Genomic DNA, 21,275 nt, shown 5'->3' on the forward strand with positions numbered 1-21,275 from the left:
GAGCTCCAGCAGCCCACACATGCAGGGAGATGGAGTAGTAGACATGAAAAAGACACACAAAACCACACATGAGTAGAATAGGAAGCTTCATGGAAGGACAGACAGGCAGGTATGAGTAGTTTTGTGAAAGAGAGCAGACATGCTGCAAAAAATGAAACCAAATTCCCAACAAAGACAAGCTTCTTTTGTGTTTTTATTTCCATTTTTCAGACTAAAATCCAATCTCCTCATTTCATTTTATATAGGTGTGTAGAATTCCAAATATATTTGTTGTCCTCTCCTATCAAACACCTCAAGTCAATGCAGCATCCCCTAAGAGTAAAATATAAGATTTATGTGCATGCATACTGTGCTTTTTGTGCTGGCTGGTGTGTGTACTGTATGCATCTATACTGGTGGGTGGCAAATTCAGTATTCGAAGCCAGAGAGTCTGCGCTCCCACTAACATGATCACTTGACAGGACATGCAAATTTTATCTTCAAAGGGATGTTAAGATCCTCAGAATCTCCATTAACTCGTGTTTTTCTCCCCTAATTACGTCGTCAGTGCCAAAATGGTGAGAGCCCATGTTCAATCTGACTCCTGAAAGATTGGAAGGAGGATTGGGAGACATGGAGAACTTTTTAATAACATAGACGCAATGCTGATTTGTAATTATGCTCCCAACATGGTCATATGTTTAATTATACACAACCAAGTTCAAAGAAGCATGCAGAGAAGGAGGAGTGAGATATAAAGGTATCTTCTGCCTCAGATTGAAAAATGCTGTTGCTGTCCAATCTGCCCTGACTTTTGACAGTTACAGTTTAACCAAATGATATGTATTTACTCTTTATTTATTTACCACCCCAGTGCATGCTGGAGATCCCCAGCTGAGGAAGCCAACAGAGCCACATCATCTGCAAAAAGCAGTGATGAGATTCTGAAGTCACCAAATCGGAAACCGTCCTACTCCAAACTCCAACTTCCTGTCCATGAAAATCACGAACAAAATCGTCGGCAAGGCGCAACCTAGGGGAGGCAAACTAAAACTGGGGACTGGGGACAAGATGCATCAGCCAAGACAGTCCCAACAATGTGCAGAGCCATCAGCACCTCAGATTAAATCTCAGCTACACCTAGCACCTTGTGTGGATCTGTTTGACCATCTCCATGATCAATGATAGATGAGTCTTTAGCCATAATATCAGTTGATCTTCTTCCAACTTTCAAACTCTTACCGGTGCAGTAAAGTCGGAGTTGAGCTTTGGGTAATGGTAAAGACGGGTGGGCTTAGGGTCAGGAGCTCAGACATCTGCAGGGACATTTATTGGAGGTGAGCTGCTGCTCCTTTATATCAAAAGCAACCAGTAAAGGTAGTGGAGGCATCTAGTAAGGATGCCTCCTGGTCGTCTCCCCGTGGAGGTCTTTCAGGCAAGCAGAACCCTGGGGTAGGCTGAGGACTCCTGGAGGGAATATATATCCCACTTTGCCTAGGAACACCAGAATCCCACCAGAAAGAGTTAGAAAATGTTGCTAGGGAAAAAGATGTCTGGGTTGACTTCCTTAGGTGTTAGCACCACAACCCAGCCTTAGATATCAGAGGAAAACAATGGATGGCTGGATGCATGGATGGATAGATGCATGGACGGATGGATTAATGGATCGATGGTTGGATGGATGAATAGATGGACCAATGGATGGATAATTGAATTGATGGATGGATGGATGGATGGATGGATAGATGATGGATGGTTGGTTGGATGGATTGATGGATCAATGGATGGATGGATGGATGAATGGATGGATGGATGGATGAGTTGATGGATGGATGAACGGATCGATGGTTGAATGGATGGATAGATAGTCGACAGCAGCTCTTGGTATTTTCATTTTTATTTTGACATGTTGGCGCAGCTTTAATAGCACAACACTTGGCATTTTTCATATTTGGCAGCTAGTTTTAACACTTTGATCATTTCCTGTTCCTTCTCTGAAGTTTTATGGGTCATGTGACTATTGGCACCTGGACTGCAAGTGTTGGATTTTCACATGTTTACACATAAAGTTAACCAAATGTATGATTATTGGTGCCCAGTTTGTATTAACTGAATTCTGCAGAGTCATGGGCAACACTTTCTGTCAGGCTAAATATAGCAGTGGGAACAGGCAAAAAGGATATACTGTATATATAAATCCCAGAGAAATACCACTTTCTATTAAATGTAAGGTTTCCCTAATCCCATCTAATTCTACCAATCCTGTTCAATGAAAAAATAGTGGTCAATCAAAGAAACTTATACCATTAGTCTGTTCAAACACTAATAGCTACCCCAAAGTCTCTCTTGTAAGTGTAGCACATATCACTGGTCATTTCATTATATGCTCTCTGATGTTACCCCCCACTGTCTTACATGAGACCTTGAATTGACTCCTCCAATAACAGCACACCATTTCCATAATTACAATCCAGAGACAGAGAGGACCTGCTATGCATCAAACTCAGGCCTCGGATTGTTAAAGCACATATGTCAGCTGTTGAATTTGACTCCGATCCAAGGCTTGTCGGTAATGAAACAGGGGGATGAGGGGTGAGTCAGCCACTGGCCTTTGTTAATTGCATGTCTCACATCGTCCTGGCTGGGACAGTTAATTGGAAAAGATCAAGGGGATTTGCAGTGTTAATGAGCTTCCTGTGAACCCGAGTCATATTTTGGATACCAGAGGAGTCTTTACAATCTCCCACATTCACCGACCCTTCTGTTAGAGCAAAAACTTTTCATTTCTGGAGCGATGTGGTCGTGGCTGACTACTTCTTCATCTCCTGTGTTTGGTCACAGTGGCTCAGAGGGGAATAGATCTATTAAAGAGGAGAGTGCAGTTTAAGCAGTAGTCATCACTCGGCCATTTCTATCTGGATGTAACTGAGCATTCAGCGCCAATAATTTTGGATTTTAAGGAGTTGTATGCCTCTGGTGAAGTCACAGCTTGACAAGGCTCAGTTACACTCCTTGTACTGTTACTATACCTGATGTAACCCCAATTTCAAATAAGTTAGAGTGTTAGGTAAAATGTAAATGAAATCTGAACGTGATGATTTGCAAATCTCATAAACCAGGGGTGTCCAAACTTATATAGAAATTTATAAGAATGGTGGGGCCACTTTCATACGCTGCACCTTGGGGATATTAAAGTTAGAAACCAATTTAATGTAGATTAAGATATTCTTCGTGATTGAGTGTGCTCACATCGCTAGTTAGGGGCTGACAAGGCAAATAGCCAATCAATGTAAGGATTCTGGGGAGCCTATCAAATTTTAGGGGTCCCTGGTTGGCCCTGGCTACCACTGGCTATGTACCTGGAAAGCTATTGGTGCTGCTAAATGTTGCAAGGTAATTAATTAGGACATTATAAATCAAGATAACATTATTGCTCTGGTTGCCGATATGTTTACAATTTTCAGCGTTGTTTTAGTTCAGTCAAAAATAAAAAAAAAACATAAATAATTTCTTCTTGTCAAAATGTTTGTTTACAGAATTAGCATGGTAGCACCTTCCATTGAAACTAAGAAGTACAGTACAGTCAAGGAAAAGCTTCATGTTTTAATGTGGGCCATATTTCATTTTATTTTCAAAATTTGTGGCTATCAAAAATGGACCACGGGCCACATTTGGCCCTTGGGCTGAGGCAAAATAGAAAACTGTTCTGTGGTCATATGAATCAAAATTTGACTGGGGTTCTTACACGAGAAAACAGGGCTGGGACGAGATCACGCAAAGGAGAACGCTATGAACTGGCATCGTGAGGGAGCACACACTGGGATTAACACATAGACAATCAGGGCATAATGACACACAGATGTGTGTAATCAGGGCGGAGACAGACAAGGGTGAGTAAAATACAAAATGAAACAGGAAATGATCATGAACAAGAACAGAAATATTAAAATGTGACCTCTGTAACTTGGCCAACTGTGTCAATTAGTGCCTATGGCGCTGGCAGCTTACACATCTGGAAGGGAACTATCAATGCTGAAAGTATAACCAGGTGTTAGAGCTACATATGCTCCCATCCAGACAACAACTCTTTCAGAGAAGGCCTTGACTATTTCACCAAGACAATGCTAAACCACATACCACATCCATCACAACAGCAGTAGAAAAGTCTGTTGAGCAGCTAGAAGCCTACATCAGACAGGAATGGGACAACATTCCTCCCCAAAACTTCATCAAGATGTTTGTAAAGAATTGGGGATGCTTCACAATGGTAAACATGACCCTGTACCTACTTTTATGAGATTTGTTGCTGACATCAAATTCAAAATGAGTTAATATTTTTCATGGAACGGTCAAATGTCCCAGTTTCAACACCTAATATGTTGTTTATGTTCTACTGTGAATAGAATATGGGTTTATGAAATTAGCAAACCATTGCATTCTGTTTTACCTAGCGCCCCAACTTTTTTGGAATTGGGGTTGTAGTGAAAAAAAAAGTGGAGAATAATTCCAAAAATGCAACTAAGAAGCATCAAATTAAGGAGAATCTGCTGGAAATCAAACAATGCCTGCTTCTATAATTATCAGTAACTCAAATGCATTAACAATTACAGCCTATTTAGCCAACCAGTCTGTCAGAGTATAGCTGTAAATTAACAGTACATCCATGTATAATAATAGCTTGACTCTAAACTCCCCTGAGGCAGCTACAGTGGTGATATACAGCTGGCTCTATAAATCATGCAGCACTCTGACTGTACAATCAATCAACAGCTCGGTGTTTACCCAAACTTTTACCTCCACGCTGCAGCTTCCTGCATGGCAACGCACTTAAACAACAACAGAGAAAGTCTGTGTGCAATTAGAATATGGAAATCAATATTCAAATGAGAAATCACTTCCAAATTTGTCTAGGTGAAATGAACATTTTTTTTATCAGCAGGAAATCAAATGCATCATTTGATGCTGTTTTATTCACTCATCACCTCTTAATCAGAGATGAAATACAAGCCTCAATCATAAAACGTAACGAAGGCCCTCGGAGCACAAGGCCCTAGGGCCCAGGCAGTTGCCTACCTTTCCCTAATCGTATACCTATGAGTTGACACAATATTTTGGGCAGGATTAGGAGAAATGTTATCTTAAAGGACAGTAGAGCATCTCATAAGACACTATATGGACAAAAGTATTTATTAAATTGTTAATAAATTGTTGTTTCATCAGACCCATTGGCACAGGTGTTTAAAAACAAGCACCTAGCCACGCATTCTCAATTTGCAAACATTTGTGATACAAAGTAGGTCGTTCTCAAAAGCTCAGTTACTTCAAGCATGGTACTGGGATGATGCCACCTTTGCAATTAGCAGTTCATGATATTTCATCCCTGCTTTATAGTCTACAGTCAGCTGTAAATGATATTATTAGAAAACGGAAGAGTTTAGGAACAACAGCAACTCAGCCATAAAGAGGAAGACCACGGGGTCAGTGACTGCTGAGGCGCATGGTGTGTAAAAGTAACCAATGCTCTGCTGATTCCATAGCTGAAGAGTTCTGTACTTCCCCTAGCATTAATGTGAGCACCAAAACTGTGAGGCAGGAGCTTTATGAAATGCATTTCCATGGCCGAGCAGCAGCATGCAACCCTCACATCACCAAGTCCGATAGGAAACGTCGGATGGAGTGGTGTAAAGCACACCGACACGTGGAGTGATAGATAACACTTGCCAGTCAGATAGCTGAGTCTGGGTTTGGAGGATGCTGGAAAAATGTTACCTGTTTGACTGCATTGTGTGAACTGCAAAGGGCAATCTTAATGCTTCAGCATAACAAGACATTTTGGACAATGCTATGCTTCCAACTTTGTGGCAACAGTTTTGGAAAGGCCCTTTTCTATTCCAACATGACTGTGCCCCAGTGCACGAAGCAAGGACTATAAAGACGTGATTTTATGAGTTCTGTGTGGAAGTTCAGAGCCCTGACCTCAACCTCATCTAGCACCTTTGGGATGAACTGGAACTGAGATTGCAAGCCAGGCCTTTTCGTCCAATATCAGTGCCTGACCTCATGAATGCTTGACAGAATGCACAGACAAAAATTTGCACAAAAACACTAAACCCCCCCCCCCACATAGCTCCTACTCATCTTTGAACACCTCAAAGACAAGTGGGGGGCTGTTATGGCTGAAAATAAGGGCCAACACCACATTAAAGTACATACATTGGATACTGTGTCATTACAGTCCCTGTTGGTGTAAGGGCATGCAGCCGAATACTTTTCTTTACATATTGAATCAATAAAGTGAACACCGTGAATAGATATTTTTACTTACAAGATATTTTGTGCAGATCAGGCTCCTACAGCATGGATCGATATACTGTATAAAATGGGAGAAACATTTAGCCACAAAAATGTAAGTTAAAAGTCTCCAAATGTAGCCTCCCTGACTCAAACCATCATACTTAGAGTACAGCTTTGGTGGTGACTACTGGCTTTAAAGTATAAAAGATGCTGCAGATAAGACCTTGATGTAAATAGAAATGCTCCAAGCTATAAGTGGAACCCTTTTCTTACACTCCAAAATATGAGGTTATAAAACTCTGGCAGCACCTTTACAAAGCTGACCAGAAGTCTGTCAGTCAGTCAAGTTAAGACTCTTTAACTCCATTATTTTAACATTTCAAAACAATGCTGACACTATCAGGCAATAATCAGTTGTACATCTACACCAATAAACTTACAGCTGGATAGTTAAGCATAAAGAATGCCAAAAAATTACTGACACAAACTTGACTTTAGTATGTTTTATTTGCCCTGGTTTGTAAGATCAACCTCCACACCACTGCTTTCTCTTTATTAGCAGTCTTGCTGTTATTAATATTTCACGGTGTGGCTGTTCTGGGATCCCTCCCGCCCTTCTACGAGCCTAAGTATAAAGCATCAAGCAGGAACAGCCCGCGTTCCTGCCCTGCCTATAAAGAAAGCCTGAGTCAGGAGAGATGCAGCAATAAACCCAAAGCAAAGCAGGCATCACTGACAACAGAATGACACTGATTAAGTCAGAAGCAGAATAAAGGAGGAGCTGGGGTGGAGGAAGTTTGCAAAGGGAGCAGCAAGGAGTAGCCAGGCTAAGGCAACTTAAATAAGGCAGCATGAGTGCGGTTAGCCAATAGCAGGCTTAGAAGCGAATCAGCTGGCTGTCAGCTGATAAGGGCTTGCGTGAGATCAGCTGATCTCAAATGGTAGCTCTGTTTTTAGCAATGCTAACTACATGTTCTACATATATTCTGTGATCTATTGATGAAGACATGTTGGAGTCTCAATTTAGACTTGGTTTACTGATTAGATTTTTCTGTAAAAATGTTCAGACCTTATTAAAAAGTAACCTTGCAAAGCAGATGGATACGCCCGTTTCCTTGTTTTTCACTGGCAATCCATCTTGCAAAGCTCCCATCTAAACCGTTTGGGCCCGGTTAGAAAGTGACAGGACCAATCAGCGATGAGGGGCAGTACTTTCAGGCACGGTGGAGTCGTGACGTAAGCAAGCAGCAACAAGAGGCCGGTGCAATCATGGCAGAAGAACTTATCGTGGATGTTGCTAAAGCACCAGTTTTACTTGACAACATTTTTTTTGTTAAAAGAAGAACAAAGTACAGCAGTGAGTTGTTTTCTTTTAAAAAATGACAAAAGTCATGTACTGACATGTCTATAGTCACCATGGTTAACGTTATTCCTCGGTAGCTGCGCACGCGCACCTCGGTCACGGCTATATCACGTGTTTTGTTGCTCTGATTGGCCCGTAAAGATGTGACAGACAGAACATTCATCCAATCACACTCCGAGTTTTTTTCAAAGCCTCTACCCTTTCCCAAACGCTTAGTATTGAAGGTTTTCCAAATGGATGTGTAAAACAAATCCATCTGGCATGTCAGGTTAATTAAAAAGTGGATGGACTCAAAACTATCTTACTTGACAAGACTTTAACAATTAAGAAACTTCCTCCACTTAGTAATTTTTTTTTTGTTTCCTTTCTTTAGATTAACCACCCCCTATTTAAATGAAGGCATTTCTCAAAGATAATTTTTTCTGTTAGCTTGCCAAAGAGGAATCAAAGAGACTAGGGAAACATCAGACAAAAACTGACACAAAAGCAAATCCTTTCAAACTCCAGTATAACTCTGCCTGTGGCAGTCCTACCCTCTGAGAGTCAGCTGCCAGTGGGAAAACACTGTGGGCAGAGATTGCCAGGACAGTACTGTACTCAGCCTGGTGCCGCTGCCCTGGGGACGGTTGTAGTGGAGAACACAGCACTAATGGATCGCAGCACACAGGCTTGGACAGTCATACAGTACAGCCTCTCTGCTTTGAAATATTCAAGCCAGCGCTCTCGCCTGTCTATTAATATTTACTTCAATAAGCGCTACACAGACTGCTCATGGTGCTCTGGGGCTGCACGTGACTTTTACAGTCGTTGGCTCATTTAGGCTCAACACAGCCGTAAAACAAAAGGTACAGTAAAATGTAATTCATTTGACATATTGAGATACAACAGAAACCAAATACTGCTCAGTCCCTTTAGAATTATGATTAATAGTCATGAAATGCTTGATTTGCAGTTTGCAAATTAACCCTGTGTATACACACAAGGATGATTTACATGTGTTTTCTACGATTTTACCTGCTATTTATCAGTCAGATTAGTTAACACAGTGGGGCTCAACCAAGGGCATAAGAAGCTTCAGTTTTAGATGGAGATGTCACAACTCAATCAATGAACTTACCTGAAAGATGCACCAAACTTCTCACTTTCTCACTCCCGTTCACCAATGCATATGCATTGGTAATAATATATGCTTTTAAAGAAGATCAGCAATTATACCTGGGCTGTCTGTATGTTGAAAACAGACTGATTAATTTGAAGTTAAAATGTCTGCCTTCAATTCACATCTTGTGATTTCTGGAAACTTTTATTGACTTTAAAGATAAACAACTTGTCTGTGGCTGTAGAGCCATGTGTTGAGTACCACTGAGTTAACAGATTCAACACAATCAATATGGGATAGCTAAAAATGCAGCTAACAATTTTAAACATGGAATAATGGACAAATTATCACAAAAACTTTTGTAAGTTATTTACTGAATAAATTTACTTGAATGTACTGAATCCAGTAGGGCTGTGCAGACAATGCTGTTTGAATCAAGATAAGGTAGCTTCTTAAGAAAAGACAATTACAAAAGCTTGTTAGAATGGTACATCAGTGTAAGTCTCTGGGGGACAAAACAACAACAACAAAAAAAACCTCTCATAAATAATGGGACGATGCCATACCATACCATACAATAATCACAATTCAATGTAATAGATAAGCTCTGATCCGATATGCTATGATACAAGATATGATACCATACAATGTGTTATGGGGACGTCCGATACGATACGAGACAAGACGAGACGAGACAGTATTGTACAATATGATATGACGTGTGACAAGACGGTATGGTAGGCTACGATGCGATACGATAAGATGCGATATGATGCAGTATGATGCGATGCAATACGATACTATAAGATGCGATGTAATAAGATACAACACAATACGATACGAGACAAGATGAGACAGTACAATATGATACAATATGATACGATACGAGTCAAGACAAGAAAACACAAGAAGAGACAGTACAATACAATACAATACAATACGATATGACACGAAACAAGATGAGACGAGACAGTATGTTACAACATGAAAAGATCTGATATTAAACAAGACGGTATGGTCTGATACATTAGGATACAAAATCATACAAGACGAGACAGAACAGTAAAATATGTTATGATATAATAAAAGATGAGACACAACTGTATGGTATAATATAACATGAGAAGAAACGTTACGTTCGGATATGATACAATACAAGGCGAGACAAGACAGTATAATACAATAAGATACAATATGATACGAGAACAGACAGTAAGGTACAACAAGACACAAGATACCATGAGACAGTACGGTATGATATGATATGATACAATAGATACGATAAGATATGATAAAATACGAGACGATGCAAGACGATACAAGATGAGACAAGACAGTTGGTATGATATGATACGATATGATACAAGATGAGATGAGATGAGATGGTACAGTATGATGTGATGTGATACAATATGATACGATACAATATGATATGAGACAAGACGAGATAGAGTGGTACAATACGCTACGATAAGAGACAAGACAGTACAATACGATATAATACAACATGCTACGATATAATGCATTACAGTATGATAAGTTACAATATGATGTGTGGCCCCCAAGAAACTAAAAACCATAGGGTTTCTGTGACAACTGAAATTTATCTCTTTTACTTAAGGGCGTACTCTTACTCTGTACAAATGTTTGCAAATGGAGTCTGCATGGCTTGGTGATTAATTGATACACCTGTGGCAACAGGTCTGATTAAAATACTTGAATTCAAAAATTAACAGTTGTGGCCAAATACTTTTGTCCGTATAGTGTATGTAGAAATGATGCAGTTATTGGACAAAGCTGGTGCAGAGTATACGGTCTGTTAGAATTACATTCATTTCAATCAGTCTTTATTTGTATAGTGCCTACTCATAACCAGTGTTATCTAGGTACTTTGAACTTTTTATAAATTAATCTGAATTCATCACTCAGCTATATTTAGCATAAATATGCAGCAGCAAGAAAAATATACCAGGCAGAAACCTGGAACAGAACCAGACTCATGTTGAACAGCCCTCTGCTGAAGATGTTGGGGTTCTTCATGTAAATTAGACGTTAAGGCATCCTGATGAACTGACCCTAGTCTTCATGCAGCTGCACATCTTACACATCAACTCTTATTGCTCTTTGCAGATTATGGTGTAGAGTGAGAGGGGATTTGATAGGAGGAATCCCCTTCGTGCATTTGATAAACTGCGACCACAAACTACTGTAGTTTAAATATAGGCATTCTGGTTGTCATTAAGGACAAATTACACCTTTAAATCTTTGAGTCCTGACTTTCAGAGAGTAGTAGCTATGCACTATTGAGCTGATTTGCTAAAAAAAGTCAAAAGAATTTAGCTTTGAGCTGTTATAATTCCAACCACTGTGAAAAATGGAGGCTATGGGTTACCTGCCAGCATTTTTGGACTACCTCTCTCACTCCCATTATGCTGACATGGGTGACAGATGCCAGCTCTGCTGCCAAAGGCCACATCACTCCTTGCGATTCCCCCCTCCCTCCACAAGCCAACCAGCCATTACTGCTGCTGAAAATGCAGCGAACATGAATCACGCCGCAGCTGTCACAGCTCCCTGGCCTCAACCTAATTAAACAATTAGGACGTTTGGTTAACAGTTAGTTATCCTCGCAGGACAAATGAGGGCTAAACGAAGTCCGACACACAGAAGTGGAGGCCAAAAGGTAATCAGACGTGAGTCCTTGGTAAAAAGAAAAAAAAAAAAAAAAAAAAAAAGGTTATTTTTTGAACAACTGGCTATTGTGATTAGGACGCTTCTGCAGCAAACTTGCTTAATGTTTCAGGAGCATAAGAGGAATCAGATAAGAAGAAGATTTTCTGTGTCATTTTTAATCTGATTTTCAACTTTGTGATAAAAAGAAAAATACAGTATGGGCAAGAGTTTCTAAAAGAACTCAGAGTGCAGGTCTCCACCAGCGCAGAGTCTCCAAAATCCGCTTATACTGTCAGTTAATATTGCACTGTATAAATGAAATGCTGGCCTGGTTTGAAGGTCAACAAAAATCAATGTTTCTCTTGTGTGGAGCTTAAATGTGCATGTCAAATTCTGGACCAATCAAGTCAGAAGTTGTAGAAATATCTTTGTCACAGTCAAATAGAAGCATGGTGAATGGAGGCGAAAGCATAGCCTCTGCTCCCTGCCAGAAGTGATGAATAAATTCAATAATGTGGACGTGCCTTTTGACATTTAAAAAAAAAACTGTTTACAATTATTTGGTGAGACTTTAGTTCAACACGGTTATGAGGTTTTGAACCAGACTGAACTACACGGACTTAAACTCAGTGACCCGTGTTTCCCTGTGTGTAGGTCATTAGAGGGAGAGAGTGGGAGAGAACGAGAGTGACGAGGGAGGCAGAGAGGCAAACAGTGATGGTGTGGGAGGGCGAGAGAAGGAGAGAGAGAGAGAGAAGACAGTCAGAGACAGAGAGAGAGAGATTTTTACTGCAAACAGGCCTGGGGGATTTAATCACAGTAAAACACTGAACTCTTATTGGGGGTATCAAAACATTTTATGGGAGCAGCTGTGCCAAACTGTAGCACCACAACTGTGTCCCAGCCTAAAATAAATCAGCAGAAGTCCTCCAGATCACCTTATGTGCCTCATTTAAACTCCAACTACTGTGAAACTGAGAGGAAGTATTTATTAGACGTCATATTTAATGATTAAGTTACAGCACAGACGTCACGGGTTAAAGATTCACCTCACCTTAATAAGAAAGTATCCAAAAGGGGCTGCATATTGAGTCAGGATCACTCTTGGAAATAATTTATTGATTAATGAATATTCAGTTTTGCTGAATATAAAGGCAATAAAGCCTCTGCTCTCAGGGTTAACCAAGCAGTATGCTTTTACTCTCCTGGGAGCAAGTGTTAAACCCCCCCATGAAAGTGCAACAAAAGCTTTAGGCTAAGAAGGAGGAAGCTGGGGTGCAGTGTGATCAGCATTAGTGTAGCAAGGTGGTGAGAAAGAATGATCTGCCTTGTTGAGAGAATGATTGATTAAGAGTGGTGGGAGACCATTTTTTTCAACCAAATATGACTTCTGTGTCCTGCCTGAAGCTTCATTAAAGGGATGCAGCGGCTAATGTGATGATAGCCTTGATTTTCAGGACAGAACAGAACAACAAACTTACCCTCAAATTCTACATACTCTGTGCAGCAATCTGCACAGGAAGTGCTGGAGTTGGAGCAAATTCTCCCTTTCTAGTCAATCCTACTTCCATGTTCGCAGCAACTCCAGCGCTGGCACATGCCAGACACGCTACTCCACTCTGCTGCACTTGAGATACGAGCCGAGTCTATTTTCAGTGGAACCCACTGCCAGACATCCCTGTTCCAGGATAGATGGATATATAATGTAGAATAAAGATTTTATAATATGGAAAATTAAGAACCCTATTAATGTGAAACACAGTATGCAGCACAGATATGGATCTAGGCAGGCCTGAGAATGGGCCCTCCCCAGTTGTGGTTTATTTACAATGTCAGTATGTGTGTTTTATCAGTAGCCATGGTGTTAGCATCCTGGCTAACACTTCCCTCATTTTGGTGCTGAAGGTATGTCAAACTAGTATTGGGTCTGATGTTGACATTGTTTATTTGTGACACTTTAACAGCTTTTCACCACTTTTCCACAAATTTTTGCCAATTGTAACCCATTTTTCCCACTTTTAACCAATTTTCTCCTCCTTCTTTGCCACTTTTAAGCCAATTCAAACACCTTTTGGTCACTTTTAAAATCTTTTTGCAACTTCTAACCTATTTTTGTCCAAAAATTTTTTTGGCCACTTTTAACCATTTTTTCCACTTAATGCAACTTTTTCCTCATTTTTGCCTCTTTTAAACCAGTTAGGACACTTTATTGCCCTTTTAACCCATTGTTTTCCACTTTTATCCTCTTTTTTGCCACTTGTTTGTTGCTTCTATCTCATTTCCACAACTTTCCACCAATCTTTAACCATGTTTGCCTCTTTAAAACCAGTTAAGCCACTTTTGCCACTATTGGCCAATTCTAACCTTTTGTTTTTGCCTCTTCTAATCCAGTCAAGCCACTTTTGTCTACTTTAAGCCAAATTTGCCACTTTTTGCAACTTCTACCTCATTTCCATGACTTTCCATGACTTTCCACCATTTTTAATCAATTTAAGCCACTTTTACTTTTAGCCATTTTTGATACTTTTTGTAACTTTTATCCCATTTCCACCCCTTTCTGCCACTTTGTTGACATTTTTCATTTCTTTTGCATCTTTTAACTCTTTAACTTTTTGCCTCTCTAAACTAAGTTTTGCCTTTTTTTAATGACCACTTTTAACCAATATCAACACTTGTTGCCCTTTTTTGTCATATTGTCAATTATTCATTTTCCATTAAAGTCCTTACAGTTTCTTCTACTTAATATGGGAATCCTGACATTACTAAATAGTTTAGTTCAATGTGCCCATCCACATTATTATTTTTACCTGAACAAAGGTCATTCTGTTTTGAGGAATTTGTTTTATATTTTGAGAAAGGCTTTATTGTACTACAGAATCGATAAAAACATATTTTTTGTCACTCTCATAAGAGTGACTATTATTCAAGTAAAAAGTGGTTTTCACACTTTACAGGATCATGTTTCTGCTGACACCCACATAGGTCTAACAAACTGGAATTTGGGGTAGAATGCCACTCTGGAGGGAGGACAAGCATTAACAAACGGGCAAAATCAGAGGGTTATCATTCATTAAAAAGAAGGGCCAAAAAAGTATCCTTTGATTCCATATGCAAGGTAGAAAAAGATGAGGGTGACTAATCTCCAGGAGGACAAAAAGTCAGATTCAGAACATCTGGAAAGAAGATCTTGCAGACAAAAATTCTTGCAGTATCTTGCTTTGAAAATCTGAGATGAAAAATTTCAGCAGGGACATCTCTTTCCAGAAACATTGTTTTATCATGTGGACAACACAGGGATGTCACTGTAAGCTAAATCCACTGGATTTTCTATGCAAGATAAATCTTTTAAAAAACTGACTGAAAGAATGTTCTGTAAATTATCAGATGGCACTGAACTGTTAAGAGAGGTTAAAGAAAGTACAACTAAAGCTGTTATATTTTAGTCAGGTTTTACTAGTGGTAGCAGAAGTCTGTCGAATGTTTCAAATATTTGTAGGTAATGCCACAGACATGACTAAAAGGAAGATGAGAGATATTTTCTGTAGTCTGGGATCACTTACCCCTTGAAAATATGTAGAGATTCCTGTGCCATTTGTTCAATGTTAAATCCTGTGGCATAACTTCCTAAACAGGTGGCATTGCTTTAAAATTCTGTGATTTGGGCCAAGCACATTTGAAATGGATAAATGAATATTTCTATCACTAACCCGGAGCTTCCAAACATGCAGGGTTTCAGGGCCAAACTCAGATGGACAGATATGAAATGAGCAACAGATGGCTGGAATTGATGAGGAGAGGAAAATGACACTACTGAGCAGAGCTGGAGAGGCCATCGTGATAAACCATTCAATTCAGCAGTCAGAGGCGAGCACTCCTCAAAACAAGAGCCAATATCTGCTCATCACAGACAGATTTACTGCACATTATATTTCATTTACAAAAAAACATACTCACATACACTAAACAGGCTTTAAAGGCACAGTATGTTGAATTTTCCACTAAAATGTGTTTATTTATTAAAAAAATAACCAATCCTGGGTCATATTTTAGTCAAGTACCCACATTAGAGGAGGATGAGTCTATGACTTGTGCTGCAGCCAATTAGTAGAGGGAATTCTTGGTATTTTGGGCAAGATGTTGGACCAATCCATTCTTTTTAAAGTCACGTTTCATGTTTGATATCCACAATAAAAGAAGGTTTCTGACTTAACTCTGTATCTTAGCTTTCTTTAGTCCATATTAGTGCAGGAAGGGAAGACTACGCTACAAGAAGAAGATGCGCAAAAATATACTCTCTGCACAAGACAAGCTGTTAGTGTGGCTCTCTGCTAAACAGCAGCGGTCCTACAGCGACATCCAAGCTTACAGTTAACGTCGGACAAACCCACCGCTATGATCGGAAAACAGCTGCTGAAACAGACCAGAAGTAGAGCGAGGACATTTTTCTGTGACAGAAAGCTTTCAGTGTTGCTCTCTGTGCTTGTGTGGATTTAGACACATTGTGTTGTAAGACAAAAACACCGCTGCAGCTTAGTCCCAGCTAATGACAGGCCTGCTAGTGCAGTCATTAGCTGGGACACAACGACTCATTACAACAACTAACCCTTCCCCATAACTATCACACGCTCATGCTGAAGCAGGTCGGCAGAAGAGCAACAACATCGTTTTCTGTTAAAGAAGATTTCCGTATTGCTCTCAGTGCTAACTGTAATGAAGAAATGCTGGACATTTCTAGCAAAAGTGCTGGTCTGGCTAAGACCAAACTAACCGCTCTGCTAGCAGCTATTGTATACAAGCACAACAAGTAACCCTTTCCCCCTTTAACTATCACACAGTCATGATGAAGCTGCTTCACAGAAAGCTTTTAGTGTTGCTCTCTTCGCTTGTTTTAATGAAGAAATGTCCAGTTTTGATAAAAGTGCTGCTGTGACTTAGTCAGAACTAGCTTACTCCACTAGCAGCCATTGTACACAAGAAGGTACCCATTCCCCCTTAATTATCACATAGTCATGCCAAAGCAGAAAAGAGAAAACATCTTTCCCAACATGAAAAGCTTATAGGGTTGTTTTTATTCTTCATTACATACGGAAACATGGTCCACCTCTGGTAAAACAGACACAATGCTAAAGCTATATCTGAGTATTTACAGCAGTAGAGGCAGCCATTAGAGGGCTTTCAGTCCCACTAAACCCCGCCCATAGCGCAACTCTGTATGTATGGCTCTAGTTACCGACAGCATTCAGTCCAAGCAAACCCAACTCTGTTATGTTAGAGCCCTCAAAGTAGCATCACTCATTCACTTACTCAGTCAGTCGGTATATGGACAGAGCCATTTGTAGGGCTGACCTCAGCGGTCAGCCAAAAATAACACACCACAGACTAAGGAAAAATCCAACAAGCATTAGTTCGTTACTTTCCACCACAGTCGAGGTCACCATATTGTAGAGGTCTGCAACAGATGAGACCAAAATTCCCTACCATGGAGGTCTGCAGCCAGATGCTTCTTGATTAGGGGGACTGCAAGAAAAAAGTTGGGGACTACTGGACCAGAGGACTGGAGTTAATGCTACAGATCCAGAATGCATGTGTTGATATTATTAAATAGCTTCTTGGGGCCCAGCAATTTCTATGAGTGGGCCTGAACCCACCCAAGTCCACTTAACCCACACAATCTGTCCTAAAACCACCCAATTGGGAAGAAAACTTCCCAATCTGGCAACACTGGTTGTGGTTCCCACTATGACTGGTCATAATGAGGTGAGTATGACTCAGTGGGTAGAACTGGTGTACTTGGTGTACTCAGTGGATGTGAATGTGTATGGATACCTTTGAATAGGATTGGGTAATCTGAAGGCCACTTGTCTTTGTCATCAGTGAGTGATTGTGGAGTGAATGGGTCTGAATAGGTAAGTGTGACCTCCAACGTAAAAAGCACTTTGAGTTGTCAGACTTCTATAAAAAGAAAAATACTAGCTGAAGTCTTACAGACCTGTATCCTGTGAGTACTGATCTCTAACTTTAACCACAGCAAAGGCCGAAGAGAACACACTCTGGTTTTTAATGTATATGGCCCATTTATTCTCTCACTCATACCCGTATGAAGTGTTGGGAATGATTCACAGAGAAAAGCTTGGTTTATGGAAGCTCACAGCAGAGACCATGAGAAGACCCGTTACCTAGCAACCACTGTGGTTGTCTCATCTTACAGGTGTAGCTTCCATGGAGAAGGTAGCCCTGTGTGAACCAAGTGGGTGCCATACAGTATTTGTCTGTTATTTTTGTGCATAAAGAAAACAGTGAGGATAAAAAAAACACTGAACATATGTGTGTTTGTGCACTTAAGGCAGAGAAGGAAGAAGCAGCTGGTGAGATTTGTGGTTTTAGAGAACAATGTTAGTCAGGGTTTTTCCTTGGTATCACTTTGAGTCATCAATCAAGCCTCATCCTGTCTGCCACTCCAAGCTTTCTCATTCTGGGATCAATGTTTGAATTTATCAAACAGCACTACACAGAACTAATTAATCTTTTCTCTGACTGTAAGTTTCAAAGCAGACGGCTTTGCAACAAAGGAGCAGTCAATCAAACCAAGAAGGTCTACACTGTTGAAAGGAACGGCAAACATTTTACTGACATGAAATGCTCTACCTAACTAAACTTAAAATGGTTCTTATACATGAAGAGAACCACATCCAAAAGTTTGTCTCCAAACTGGAAGAAACTGTAAATATCCCTTTTAAACAGGAGAAACTGTCACAAAAGACATGAAAAATAACATTAATATGGTACCTCTTTTTATCTACTTTTTATAATCCTCATTTGTCAGTCCTTTATTTTAGTCAGTACTGATAAATCACTATCAAAGTGGTTCACTCTCAGTATTTTTGGTAAAGTGCTACAATTTGCAAAAGCAAACCTCTAAAGAAATTCAAGCCCCTGGAAAGTGGAGATTTCTTCTAAATCCAAGATAACCTACATCCTCTCTTGCAGACCACTCATGTTGGACGCCACCTCTGTCAGGGCGCAACTATACGCTAAAACGTCCAAAATAAATTGGATTTCACTTCTGATAAAAATTACCTAAAGGTTTATGTTAGGGTTAGGAGTTAAAAGTCAAAAACCAGGCCTGCAAACCCCAATTCCATAACGTTTAATAGAGCTGTCCAAACAGTAGACTGATGGGACAAAAGCTTGCCCTCCAAGAAAACACTCAGCTAATGTAGCTAAGGCTAAAACTAATGAAGCTATATAAGCTACATGGGTAATGTAGCTGAAGACTGTACACCTTTAACAGTTTTGCAAATATAAAACCACCATATTTTATTCACCTAAAACAGCCACGTAGCTAAAGTTAGTGAAGCTACATAAGCTATACTGGCTTATGCTACATTTGTTAAAGCTGACTTAGCTACTTAACTAACAGATAATCAATCAACCAACCAGTGTATCATAAATTTTAATAAAAATCAACACAATCCATGATGATATTTCATAAAAACTCATTTTTGAAATGGGACTCCTCAGAAGCTATGTGGAGTTTCTTGGAAAGGGCCCAGACGTGGTTATACAATTTGCAAATAACAGAAATAATATATATTATACACAATTATAAATAGAATTCAACTAGCATTCCAAATATTACCTCAAGACTTTAAAATACCCTTAAATTTACTCTTAAGATCTTAAATCTATTGTGACACTAATGCAGTACATGCAATATTAATCAATTCAATCTGATGATTTTTTTTCCCATGGGGCAAGCTATTTAGGAATGATCAGTGATCCGCAGCCCCTACTTTATCTATGTAGCTTATTTAGCTACATTAGCAACAGGTACATTTGTTAAAGCTTACATTGCTAAAGCTAACGTAGCGACGCTGGCTTATGTTGTATAAATGCGTAGCAAGCGTAGCTATGTTAGCTTTCAGTAAAGCCGACAAAGCTAAAGCAAGCCACTCTTCCTGTAACTACCTCAAAAATTGGGTTATACATAATATTGCTTACTCTTTAATGTTTACAGCATGGTTATTATATGAATGTAACTGCCAGACTTGTTTATGAATAAACTTGATTTCTTTTTAAAAACATGTAAAGCAGCAATACTTTGTACCAGCCAATTAAGTCACTTCTGTTTTGACTACTGTCCCACAGTAGTGGTCTGTAACATGGGGCGTCTGAGATCTAGGGTATGCAGCCAGACCCCTCAATATAAAACCATCAGTAACAAGATGGATAATTTCTATTTTGTTAATATTTATGCCTAAGACCATCTACCGGGAGTAAGTGTCAGATGAATTGATTGACAGCACACTGCATAGGCGGCCTTGTTTTTAATTCCTACTACAAGAATGCTTTAAGTTGCAATATGTAGCTTTTTTTGCACTGAAATATCTCTATTGATAAAAATGACTACTTCTACATTTTAGTTGAGGTCTTACATTACATGAAGTATTTCCATACATTTTTAAATCCAGAGAGATTCTTGATTTTTTAGAGCTGTAAGGTGATATGTCTTGTTATGGTGGCAGTGTTTATTGTTACCATGTTGTGTGACAGACTGCTACAAAATAAAGTGAGAAGCGGCTGTTCTGTTGCTGTATCTCATTCATGTTTTGTGCTGATCACTTGTGATGGACCACAGTTACGCTCTGCCATCAGTTAGGAGTTCAGTCGTCCAACCTCACACTTGTAACAGGAACCCTAACCCCAGCCCCACTAGCCAAGTTGATTAGTACAGACCAGGCTCACTGCTCAGTGCGGCAACCTCTACGGCTTATTTCTTGTTGAGGACACTGTTCAATAAAAAGGCACTCCATATGGTCTAATTACAAACCAGTACACCCACATTTGTTGTCATTCATGAATTTCTTCTTATGAGGAAGAAAAGCTGTTATCCTGAAAATCCAGAAAAGTGCTTATCCTGAGGCGCATATGGCCCATTGGTGTATGAGGGCAGCCCGGATTGATTTCCAGTTTGAAAAATATTACTCACATATGTAAGAGAAAAAAATCACTGAAGAGATAAGATATACCATTCTGTCCCAAGGAGGCACCAGAATCAAAACAAAGTGAAAGATCCTCACAGGAGCTTTAAAAATCAGAGTTATATTGAGGGGGGTATTATCCCTGAGACATGTCAAAGTTTTTGTACTTATTATGGTTTTAATGTCATTTTAAAAAGCTTTTCTTGGGACTTGATATTTGTTTTTTATCAAATGTTAAATCAACAACCCACCCCAAAATATTGCAAAACCTAATAACGATAAACCCTCAAAGAATGTCAAAAGCAGTTTCCAATCTAGTCCAACACACTTTCACCCGTAAAAAAAGGGGCAGGCATGAAGAAACATGTGTAGAAGAAACATTCAAAACTGTTTGAACTCGCAAAGAAATTTGGGAAACCACAGAGGACCGCAGAGCTCATAGTAAGAAGCTGATTAGGAAATCAGGTTTTCAGGGCTTTCAATATTTTTTCATCCTGCACCCCAGTTCTAACTTTAAAAAAAATAAACTTTTAGTGTTAGTACAAGAAAGAAAATGCATGCTAGAAAATGGACGTGTGATGATTTTGTGTTGACTGTGTGGTATAGGAGGTATGATTACTGACGATGAAAGCCAACCACAGTCAGGGATGTAGATATTATACTACTGCACCTTGGCATACATTGGCTTTGCATCCCATAGACTGCACCACAAAAGCATCTAATAGCATATAGAGCATGCAACATTTACAGAATATATCAATGTTATGTCATATCCATCCATTTCTCCATAATGCAAAATCCAACACTTAGCATGCAGATGTGCCTCTAGACTTGTGTGTATGTCTTCCTCCAAACAGTTATCCCATCATCAGTTATTTTTCATTCA

This window comes from Cheilinus undulatus, linkage group 4, assembly GCF_018320785.1.
Source record: "Cheilinus undulatus linkage group 4, ASM1832078v1, whole genome shotgun sequence".
NCBI lineage: Eukaryota > Metazoa > Chordata > Actinopteri > Labriformes > Labridae > Cheilinus > Cheilinus undulatus.